At 41.6% G+C, this 11,224-nt stretch overlaps 2 long non-coding RNA genes across 2 annotated transcripts; one reads left to right on the forward strand and one right to left on the reverse strand.

Moving 5' to 3' along the window:
* Positions 1 to 1,808: 1,808 nt before the first annotated feature.
* LOC124216535 (uncharacterized) lies at positions 1,809 to 3,377 on the forward strand. Its single transcript, XR_006882629.2, has 5 exons — positions 1,809 to 2,030; positions 2,097 to 2,204; positions 2,373 to 2,577; positions 2,843 to 2,941; positions 3,183 to 3,377. It is a non-coding gene; the product is annotated as an uncharacterized lncRNA (long non-coding RNA).
* A 6,013-nt stretch (positions 3,378 to 9,390) lies between these two features.
* On the reverse strand, positions 9,391 to 10,654 carry LOC124216168 (uncharacterized). Its single transcript, XR_006882544.2, has 4 exons — positions 10,564 to 10,654; positions 10,191 to 10,395; positions 9,827 to 9,925; positions 9,391 to 9,585 (listed from the first exon to the last, which is right to left on the reverse strand). It is a non-coding gene; the product is annotated as an uncharacterized lncRNA (long non-coding RNA).
* Between the last annotated feature and the right edge of the window lie 570 nt (positions 10,655 to 11,224).

The following is an 11,224-nucleotide window of genomic DNA, read 5'->3' on the forward strand; positions in this document are numbered from 1 at the left end:
ACCGACGATGCGGAGGAATGGAAAGTGACGTGAGGAGGATGACTGAGGGCGGGCCGTGTAAACACGACGATGATTGATGAGAGCGCAGCCTCTGAGAGAGCTTCGAATACTGACGGAGTCTCGACGAAGCGACCCGCATAAGCGCGTCCTTATAATGCGTCGTGGCGCCAAGGCTACGTGGTGGTTGACACAAGGCGGTATACGCGACGAAATTCTTATGGGCCAACTTCGAAGGGGTTGGTTAACTTTAAATTGATGCTTTATCGATACCCTTAAGCAGTACCCCGTGCACGCGGAAGTTTGATTGATAGAATGGCGCTGAGCCATCCGTGACACAGGCTGCACACGTACGATAAGATTATAACCATAAGCAGACGATAAGTTATAGATCTGTGCATAGGAGACACGCGATTACTGAGTTGAAACCAGACGGGAATCGAAGGAAGCCTGAGGCTGCTCGAGGCTTGTCAAATATCTTATACGGCGAGTTATACCGAGGAGACAATGGCAAACGGATGCCCAAAGAGAATAGTCTCGGTGAACGTTTCATCTGAGAGCAGACAGAACAAGTGCAAAAAAGACGGAGGAAGGTGGAACAGAAAAAAGAAATATATAATATATATACATGTATATTATTGAACGATCCGCAGAAGCCAACGGGCCGAAAGCTCATGACATCGCTGAGAATCCGCACAATCATAAAAGTAGTCGGAGCAGAGTTCACGGCAAGTACACCGCGCTCCACCGTCGCGTATTCCTAATATTTATCTGAGATTTTTCGTGGCGCTGGATGCATGGAGATTTTATTTCGCCTGCCGGGGAGCGTAAAAAGTGAATTTAGTATCAGGTAGCGGTTGTGTGGCTTGCCTGGCACGGAGTAAAACCCGCGTGTGTATGCGCGCCTCGAGGCGAAGTCGAGTCAGACAAGTAAAGTCGTGCACAGTGTAACCGAAAGAGTTTATAGGCTTCCGTTTATACGTCTTTTGTGCAGTAATTTTTTTTCGATAAATCCGTGTTCACTGCGCGATGGGTTGCAGTCAATTCAATGCGCCACCGTACTTGATACGAGATAGAAAAATTGTCTCGTAAAAAAAAATTTACGGCCACTTTCTTCGTATATCTAGATGCAAGGCTTTCGTTCGTGAATTTTTTTATTTATAGTAAAAGGATTTGCAAGTTTTGATTGTAACAGGTCATAGCTGATAGTTTAAAAGAATTGTAAAGTGTGGAAAGAACCGTCGAACTAAAATAAGGAGAATCAACGATCAGGTGCCGTCACCCTGAAGAGATTCTCGATAACCGATAAGGTTCACGAAGGTGATCTGAAATCATGGAGAACGATTGAATTGATCTCACGTGAGCTAGAATTGAACGCAGGATATATTCCAAATGGTGAAATATTTCTTTTGCCATATACATTCGTCACCGATAGTTGAAAGGATCAGTTCCGAAATTCAGACAATGTAACGCATCGAAACGTTCCAAATGTTTTCCGATCACATCGTCATTAAATTAAATAACATGTTCTGGATCTTGTGGCTTTGGGAAGCTCGAGTAGCCTGTAGCACGCATTCTGATTTTATTTGACTTTCGCAGTAGGGATGTTTTCGTATTTGTCCAAAACAAGGAAAGGTACCTGGTATGCATGATATTGCACCCCACAGCAATAACTTTGCTAATATAGTTTTATTTGGATTTTCCAGAGCCGTATACCTCGTGCCACACATTCTCTCTGGAAGCATGAACGTTACGGTTGGCTCTACGCAAACAGAGCAATAGGGGAACTTTTACCGCCATGACAAGTCTCACGCACTCTGGCACAACCAGAGACAGTCCATGCCTATGCGATAGCAGTTTGGTATCTTCAAAGATGCGTGTGACATGGATCAAAATCGCAAGGGGAGAAAAGAAATAGCATCTCACACTTCAAGGTTACGCACTGTTAGGTGCGCGGTGAAGAGTCCGGATACCCTGATATCTGGATTGATATGTTCTCGTTTCAGTTGAACTTTGTCTGCGTCAAGAACGACGTAAGTTTAATCAAATTCTTCAATTGGAACGTACGAACAAAAATTTTAATCATCCCACTGTCGCAGAACGGCAACGTTATTAGGTAACTCGTAAACTAAAGACTATATCTGCAGTCTAATGTTGACCATCGAAGGGCCTAGCCGCTTAAGTCGGGAATCGGCAGGAAAGATGAGGTGCGTATTTCTTGTCTGAAATGTAGAAACTAAAATCATTATACTTCATGTCATATCATACATGGTATTGAGATTCGGAACCAGAGTTTGGATGTTCGAATGTTCGGATGTTCAGAAAGTGACGTAACCCAAAATTTTTTTTTTCTTGACGTCATCGATCTAAATCAGCTAGTCGAATTCCTCAGTCTGGAAACAACCGTTCAGTAGAGCAGACGTATGAGAATCGCGCTCCGCAAATTTCGAGTACCTGGTTGTCTATCTCCTGGATCCTACGTTCCGGGGCCACTTTCTAGTGAAACTTGACTTCCAGGGCAAGCGCTTCGTGGTTCCTGCGCTCGAAGTCCGCTACCTGGTGGACAAGGATTTCTGCACGGTGAGCATAACATTTTTATGATATTTAATGGCAATTGAAATTATATTTTATCTAAAAATTTTTAAACTTGTCATGTTGACAATAAATTATTTCAATTTATTTTTCGCACAAGCCCAAATTCAGTAGTTATCAATACGCTAGTGAAATTTTCTATAATTTTTTATAATTTTCTCATAATCTTTTTGGTAAAATGTGTGGATCAAAAAATTATATTAATCCATACACAGTATTTTAGACGTGATCTAATAATGAATAAATTTATTAGTATTCGAAGTATAACCCAAGGTGGTTATCAGTGGTTGTTGGTGGTGGTTGAAGGTGGTTGGAGGTGGTCGTAGGTGGACGAGGAGGACGAGGATTTGTGGTCGGTGAATTTAACATTTTTATAATATTTGATAGCAATTGTAATTATATTTCATCTGAAAGTTTTTTACACTTGTCATGTATACAATAAATTATTTCAATTCATTATTCGCCCAAGCAGAAATTCAGTAGCTACAAATGAGCTAATAAAATTTATTATATCATTGATTAATTAACTATATTAATCCTTACAAAACATTTTTGCTGTGTTCTCATACTGGAAATATTTATTAATATTCAAGGTACATCCCGAGGTGGTTGTCAGTGGCTGTTGGAGGTGGTTGACGGTGGTTGGAGGTGATCGGAGGCAGACGAGGAGGAGGACGAACTGAACTGAGTCTCAAAGCCCTGTTGACATAAAAGCAGCTATTCGATAGAAATTATAGTTTATAGTTTACATAGCCCATTGCATGATATTTCATTACAAATACATATGTTTCAATGTATTTAGGAATAATTTATAAAATATACGATAAAATTGATGCCCCGGATCATCGTCGACTTTAACTTTTGAAATGTCCTACCATTTTCGAACACCTCCTACCTCCCCCTGCCACCTCCGACCATCAATGGCCACTTTCGACCACCCCCTATCACCTTTTGCCAGCGCCGACCACCTCCTAACATTTCCGAACACCTCCGACCATCCTATTTAGCTATATTACCAGATTAGCTACGATATGAAAAGAGAAGAATTATTCATTTCGAAACGGGATTCTATTCGACGCGCGCTCCATGTATTCCATAACATTAGTATTCGTAATTATTCCAACAACTTTTCATTTGCTCTCTCGATCTTGAATTTTCATAGGCATAGAATCGAAACGTTGTTTTAGCTGGTCGCAGGTGAAGTATCTGCGTTGGGTAGAGGAGCAGAATTGTTTTTCGAAAAGTATTCGGATGGAAAAAAATTCAGAGTAACTGTAATACATCACGGATGCGTTAATTTTGAACGAGATGAAACGGATGCTTCGTATATGAGACAGTATTTAACGCTGCGTAGTGATGTAAAGACCTAGAAAGGTAATAGGGAAAGAAAGAACGACGCTTCTTGACATTTCGAGTTTATTTTAACACACATTTGAAAGATACGAGCAAAATTTTTCATCATCCAACTGTCGCAGAACGGCAGCGTTATTAGCCGACCCGTTCACTGAAGAATATATCTTCAGTCAACGGCTGACCATCGAAGGGCCTGGCCGCTTGAGTCTGGAATCGGCAGGAGAGATAAAGTGCGTATTTCTTGTATGAAATGTGAAAGCTAAAATCATTATACATCATATCATATCATCATACCTCATACATCATACATCATACATCGTACATCATACATCATCATACGTAGTATCAAAGTTCGAAACCATAGTTTGGATGTCGGACGTTCAGAAAGTGACGTCACCAATTCAAAATCAGCTAGCCGAATTCCTCAGTCTGGAAACAACCGCGCAGTAGAGCGGACGGATGAGAGTCGCGCTCCGCAAATTTCGAGAACCGGGTTCTCAACCTCTCGGATCCCGCGCTTCGGGTCCGCTACGTATTTCGAATACCGGGTTCTCAACCTCCCGGATCCCGCGCTTCGGGTCCGCTACGCGGTGAAACTCGACTTCCAGGATAAGCGCTCCGTGGTTCCTGGTTCATGTTTACAATAAATTATTCCAATTCGTTTTTCGCGCAATCCCAAATTCGGTAGCTGTCAGTCCGCTAATAAAATTTCTCGACTTCCAGGATAAGCGCTCCGTGGTTCCTGGTTCATCTTTACAATAAATTATTTCAATTCGTTTTTCGCGCAATCCCAAATTCGGTAGCTGTCAGTCCGCTAATAAAATTTCTCGACTTCCAGGATAAGCGCTCCGTGGTTCCTGGTTCATGTTTACAATAAATTATTTCAATTCCTTTTTCGCGCAAGCCCAAATTCAGTAGCGGTCAGTGCGCTAATAAAATTCCTATAACTTTACAATCTTCTCATAATCTTTTTGGTGAAATATGTCGATAAAAAAATTATATCAAACCTTACACATTATTTTTGATTTGTTTTCACGCTGAAAATATTTATTAGTATTCGAGGTATTACTCAAGGTGGTTGGCGGTTTTCGTTGGAGGTAGTTAGGGGTGGTTGCGGGTAATGTCGGTGATTCAGGAGGAGGGGGACGAGGATTTGTGCTCGGTGAGTAAAACACTCTTATAATATTTCATGGCAATTGTAATTATATTTCATCTGAAATATTACAAACTTGTCACGTTTACAATAGATTATTTCAATTCATTTTTCGTGCAAGCACAAATTCAGTTGCTACGAATGAGCTTATACAATTTATTATATTATTAATTAATTATTTAATCAATCACTCAATTATATTAATTCTTACACAATATTTTCGATGTGTTCTTATACTGAAAATATTTATTACTATTCAAGGTATAACCTGAGGTGGTTGAAGGTGGTTGGAGGTGGTCGAGGAGGAGGACGAGGAGGACGAGGATTTGTGCTGGGTGAGTAAAACACTTTTATAATATTTGATGGCAATTGTGATTATATTTCATCTGAAATATTACAAACTTGTCACGTTTACAATAGATTATTTCAATTCATTTTTCGTGCAATCACATATTCAGTAGCTATGAATAATCTTGTACAATTCATTATATTATTAATTAATTGATTAATTACATTAATCCTTACACAATATTTTTGATGTGTTCCTATACTAAAAATATTCATTACTATTCCAGGTATTACCCGAGGTGGTCGGAGGTGGACGAGGAGGAGGACGAGCTGGACGAGGAAGAGGACCAGGTGGACGAGGAGGAGGACGAGGTGGACGAGGAGGAGGCGGGGTGGGTCGTGGGAGAGGACCTCTCCTCTCCTCAGAGGAGGGGAGGGGGAGGGGCCGGAAAGGGGGAGAGGTGGGTGGGGAGGGGAGGGAAGGGAAGGGAAGGGAAGGGAAGGGGTGGGAGGCGGGGAGGGGGCGAGAGGGGGGGGCGAGGGAGGGCGGGAGGGAGGGAGGGAGGGAGGGAGGGAGGAAGGGAGGGCGGGCGGGAGGAAGGGAGGGCGGGCGGGCGGGCGGGTGGGAGTGGACGACGGATGTTAGTGCAAGTCCCCCACACGCCCACCCGCCCGCCCGGCCCTTCCCTCTCCCTCACCCCTCCCGCCCTCCCTCACCCCCCCCCCCCTCCCGACCCCCCCCCCCCCCCCCCCCCCCCCGCCTCCCTCCCCGCCCCGCCCCTTCCATTCCCTTCCCTTCCCTCCCCGCCCCCTCCCCTTCCCTTCCCTTCCCTTCCCCCTCCCCGCCCACCTCGCCCCCTTCCCTGCCCCTCCCCCTCCCCTCCTCTGAGGAGAGGAGAGGTCCTCTCCCACGACCCACCCCGCCTCCTCCTCGGCCACCTCGTCCTCCTCCTCGTCCACCTGGTCCTCTTCCTCGTCCAGCTCGTCCTTCTCCTCGTCCACCTCCGACCACCTCGGGTAATACCTGGAATAGTAATGAATATTTTTAGTATAGGAACACATCAAAAATATTGTGTAAGGATTAATGTAATTAATCAATTAATTAATAATATAATGAATTGTACAAGATTATTCATAGCTACTCAATATGTAATTGCACGAAAAATGAATTGAAATAATCTATTGTAAACGTGACAAGTTTGTAATATTTCAGATGAAATATAATCACAATTGCCATCAAATATTATAAAAGTGTTTTACTCACCCAGCACAAATCCTCGTCCTCCTCGTCCTCCTCCTCGACCACCTCCGACCACCTTCAACCACCTCAGGTTATACCTTGAATAGTAATAAATATTTTCAGTATAAGAACACATCGAAAATATTGTGTAAGGATTAATATAATTGAGTAATTGATTAAATAATTAATTAATAATATAATAAATTGTATAAGCTCATTCGTAGCAACTGAATTTGTGCTTGCACGAAAAATGAATTGAAATAATCTATTGTAAACGTAACAAGTTTGTAATATTTCAGATGAAATATAATTACAATTGCCATGAAATATTATAAGAGTGTTTTACTCACCGAGCACAAATCCTCGTCCCCCTCCTCCTGAATCACCGACATTACCCGCAATCACCCCTAACTACCTCCAACGAAAACCGCCAACCACCTCGAGTAATACCTCGAATACTAATAAATATTTTCAGCGTGAGAACAAATCAAAAATAATGTGTAAGGTTTGATATAATTTTTTTATCGACATATTTTACCAAAAAGATTATGAGAAGATTGTAAAGTTATAGGAATTTTACTAGCGCACTGACCGCTACTGAATTTGGGCTTGCGCGAAAAAGGAATTGAAATAATTTATTGTAAACATGAACCAGGAACCACGGAGCGCTTATCCTGGAAGTCGAGAAATTTTATTAGCGGACTGACAGCTACCGAATTTGGGATTGCGCGAAAAACGAATTAAAATAATTTATTGTAAAGATGAACCAGGAACCACGGAGCGCTTATCCTGGAAGTCGAGAAATTTTATTAGCGGACTGACAGCTACCGAATTTGGGATTGCGCGAAAAACGAATTGAAATAATTTATTGTAAACATGAACCAGGAACCACGGAGCGCTTATCCTGGAAGTCGAGAAATTTTATTAGCGGACTGACAGCTACCGAATTTGGGATTGCGCGAAAAACGAATTGAAATAATTCATTGTAAACATGAACCAGGAACCACGGAGCGCTTATCCTGGAAGTCGAGAAATTTTATTAGCGGACTGACAGCTACCGAATTTGGGATTGCGCGAAAAACGAATTGAAATAATTTATTGTACAGATGAACCAGGAACCACGGAGCGCTTATCCTGGAAGTCGAGAAATTTTATTAGCGGACTGACAGCTACCGAATTTGGGATTGCGCGAAAAACGAATTGAAATAATTTATTGTAAACATGAACCAGGAACCACGGAGCGCTTATCCTGGAAGTCGAGAAATTTTATTAGCGGACTGACAGCTACCGAATTTGGGATTGCGCGAAAAACGAATTGAAATAATTTATTGTAAACATGAACCAGGAACCACGGAGCGCTTATCCTGGAAGTCGAGAAATTTTATTAGCGGACTGACAGCTACCGAATTTGGGATTGCGCGAAAAACGAATTGAAATAATTCATTGTAAAGATGAACCAGGAACCACGGAGCGCTTATCCTGGAAGTCGAGAAATTTTATTAGCGGACTGACAGCTACCGAATTTGGGATTGCGCGAAAAACGAATTGAAATAATTTATTGTAAACATGAACCAGGAACCACGGAGCGCTTATCCTGGAAGTCGAGTTTCACCGCGTAGCGGACCCGAAGCGCGGGATCCGGGAGGTTGAGAACCCGGTATTCGAAATACGTAGCGGACCCGAAGCGCGGGATCCGAGAGGTTGAGAACCCGGTTCTCGAAATTTGCGGAGCGCGACTCTCATCCGTCCGCTCTACTGCGCGGTTGTTTCCAGACTGAGGAATTCGGCTAGCTGATTTTGAATTGGTGACGTCACTTTCTGAACGTCCGACATCCAAACTATGGTTTCGAACTTTGATACTACGTATGATGATGTATGATGTACGATGTATGATGTATGATGTATGAGGTATGATGATATGATATGATGTATAATGATTTTAGCTTTCACATTTCATACAAGAAATACGCACTTTATCTCTCCTGCCGATTCCAGACTCAAGCGGCCAGGCCCTTCGATGGTCAGCCGTTGACTGAAGATATATTCTTCAGTGAACGGGTCGGCTAATAACGCTGCCGTTCTGCGACAGTTGGATGATGAAAAATTTTGCTCGTATCTTTCAAATGTGTGTTAAAATAAACTCGAAATGTCAAGAAGCGTCGTTCTTTCTTTCCCTATTACCTTTCTAGGTCTTTACATCACTACGCAGCGTTAAATACTGTCTCATATACGAAGCATCCGTTTCATCTCGTTCAAAATTAACGCATCCGTGATGTATTACAGTTACTCTGAATTTTTTTCCATCCGAATACTTTTCGAAAAACAATTCTGCTCCTCTACCCAACGCAGATACTTCACCTGCGACCAGCTAAAACAACGTTTCGATTCTATGCCTATGAAAATTCAAGATCGAGAGAGCAAATGAAAAGTTGTTGGAATAATTACGAATACTAATGTTATGGAATACATGGAGCGCGCGTCGAATAGAATCCCGTTTCGAAATGAATAATTCTTCTCTTTTCATATCGTAGCTAATCTGGTAATATAGCTAAATAGGATGGTCGGAGGTGTTCGGAAATGTTAGGAGGTGGTCGGCGCTGGCAAAAGGTGATAGGGGGTGGTCGAAAGTGGCCATTGATGGTCGGAGGTGGCAGGGGGAGGTAGGAGGTGTTCGAAAATGGTAGGACATTTCAAAAGTTAAAGTCGACGATGATCCGGGGCATCAATTTTATCGTATATTTTATAAATTATTCCTAAATACATTGAAACATATGTATTTGTAATGAAATATCATGCAATGGGCTATGTAAACTATAAACTATAATTTCTATCGAATAGCTGCTTTTATGTCAACAGGGCTTTGAGACTCAGTTCAGTTCGTCCTCCTCCTCGTCTGCCTCCGATCACCTCCAACCACCGTCAACCACCTCCAACAGCCACTGACAACCACCTCGGGATGTACCTTGAATATTAATAAATATTTCCAGTATGAGAACACAGCAAAAATGTTTTGTAAGGATTAATATAGTTAATTAATCAATGATATAATAAATTTTATTAGCTCATTTGTAGCTACTGAATTTCTGCTTGGGCGAATAATGAATTGAAATAATTTATTGTATACATGACAAGTGTAAAAAACTTTCAGATGAAATATAATTACAATTGCTATCAAATATTATAAAAATGTTAAATTCACCGACCACAAATCCTCGTCCTCCTCGTCCACCTACGACCACCTCCAACCACCTTCAACCACCACCAACAACCACTGATAACCACCTTGGGTTATACTTCGAATACTAATAAATTTATTCATTATTAGATCACGTCTAAAATACTGTGTATGGATTAATATAATTTTTTGATCCACACATTTTACCAAAAAGATTATGAGAAAATTATAAAAAATTATAGAAAATTTCACTAGCGTATTGATAACTACTGAATTTGGGCTTGTGCGAAAAATAAATTGAAATAATTTATTGTCAACATGACAAGTTTAAAAATTTTTAGATAAAATATAATTTCAATTGCCATTAAATATCATAAAAATGTTATGCTCACCGTGCAGAAATCCTTGTCCACCAGGTAGCGGACTTCGAGCGCAGGAACCACGAAGCGCTTGCCCTGGAAGTCAAGTTTCACTAGAAAGTGGCCCCGGAACGTAGGATCCAGGAGATAGACAACCAGGTACTCGAAATTTGCGGAGCGCGATTCTCATACGTCTGCTCTACTGAACGGTTGTTTCCAGACTGAGGAATTCGACTAGCTGATTTAGATCGATGACGTCAAGAAAAAAAAAATTTTGGGTTACGTCACTTTCTGAACATCCGAACATTCGAACATCCAAACTCTGGTTCCGAATCTCAATACCATGTATGATATGACATGAAGTATAATGATTTTAGTTTCTACATTTCAGACAAGAAATACGCACCTCATCTTTCCTGCCGATTCCCGACTTAAGCGGCTAGGCCCTTCGATGGTCAACATTAGACTGCAGATATAGTCTTTAGTTTACGAGTTACCTAATAACGTTGCCGTTCTGCGACAGTGGGATGATTAAAATTTTTGTTCGTACGTTCCAATTGAAGAATTTGATTAAACTTACGTCGTTCTTGACGCAGACAAAGTTCAACTGAAACGAGAACATATCAATCCAGATATCAGGGTATCCGGACTCTTCACCGCGCACCTAACAGTCGTAACCTTGAAGTGTGAGATGCTATTTCAGCATCAGAACATATCAAAAATATTACGTGAGGATTAATATTCAAAAAGTGCTGGAATAAATTTTTTCTGGCACTATTCGGACGCAATTTTGCGAGACGAATCGATTTAGCGCAGTCCTGATACGCTGCAAGCAGCGGATAAAAAGTTACAGCCAAAAAACCAGAACCTCAGATTTCGACATTTTTCAGCAGGTGCATTTTCCTTCGTAACTTCTTTCCTGTTGATCCCACGCTCCTTTCGCTGCGTTTTCTGAGTTCCTGGGGGTCCAATTGGTCAGAAAAGGGTCATACAAATCGAATCGGAGACTAAAAGTTTTTCGCCCAAAAAAACAGCAAGGCTAACCCCTTTGTATTTTTGGCGAAAAT

This window comes from Neodiprion pinetum, chromosome 4 (genome assembly GCF_021155775.2).
Source record: "Neodiprion pinetum isolate iyNeoPine1 chromosome 4, iyNeoPine1.2, whole genome shotgun sequence".
NCBI classification, from domain to species: domain Eukaryota; kingdom Metazoa; phylum Arthropoda; class Insecta; order Hymenoptera; family Diprionidae; genus Neodiprion; species Neodiprion pinetum.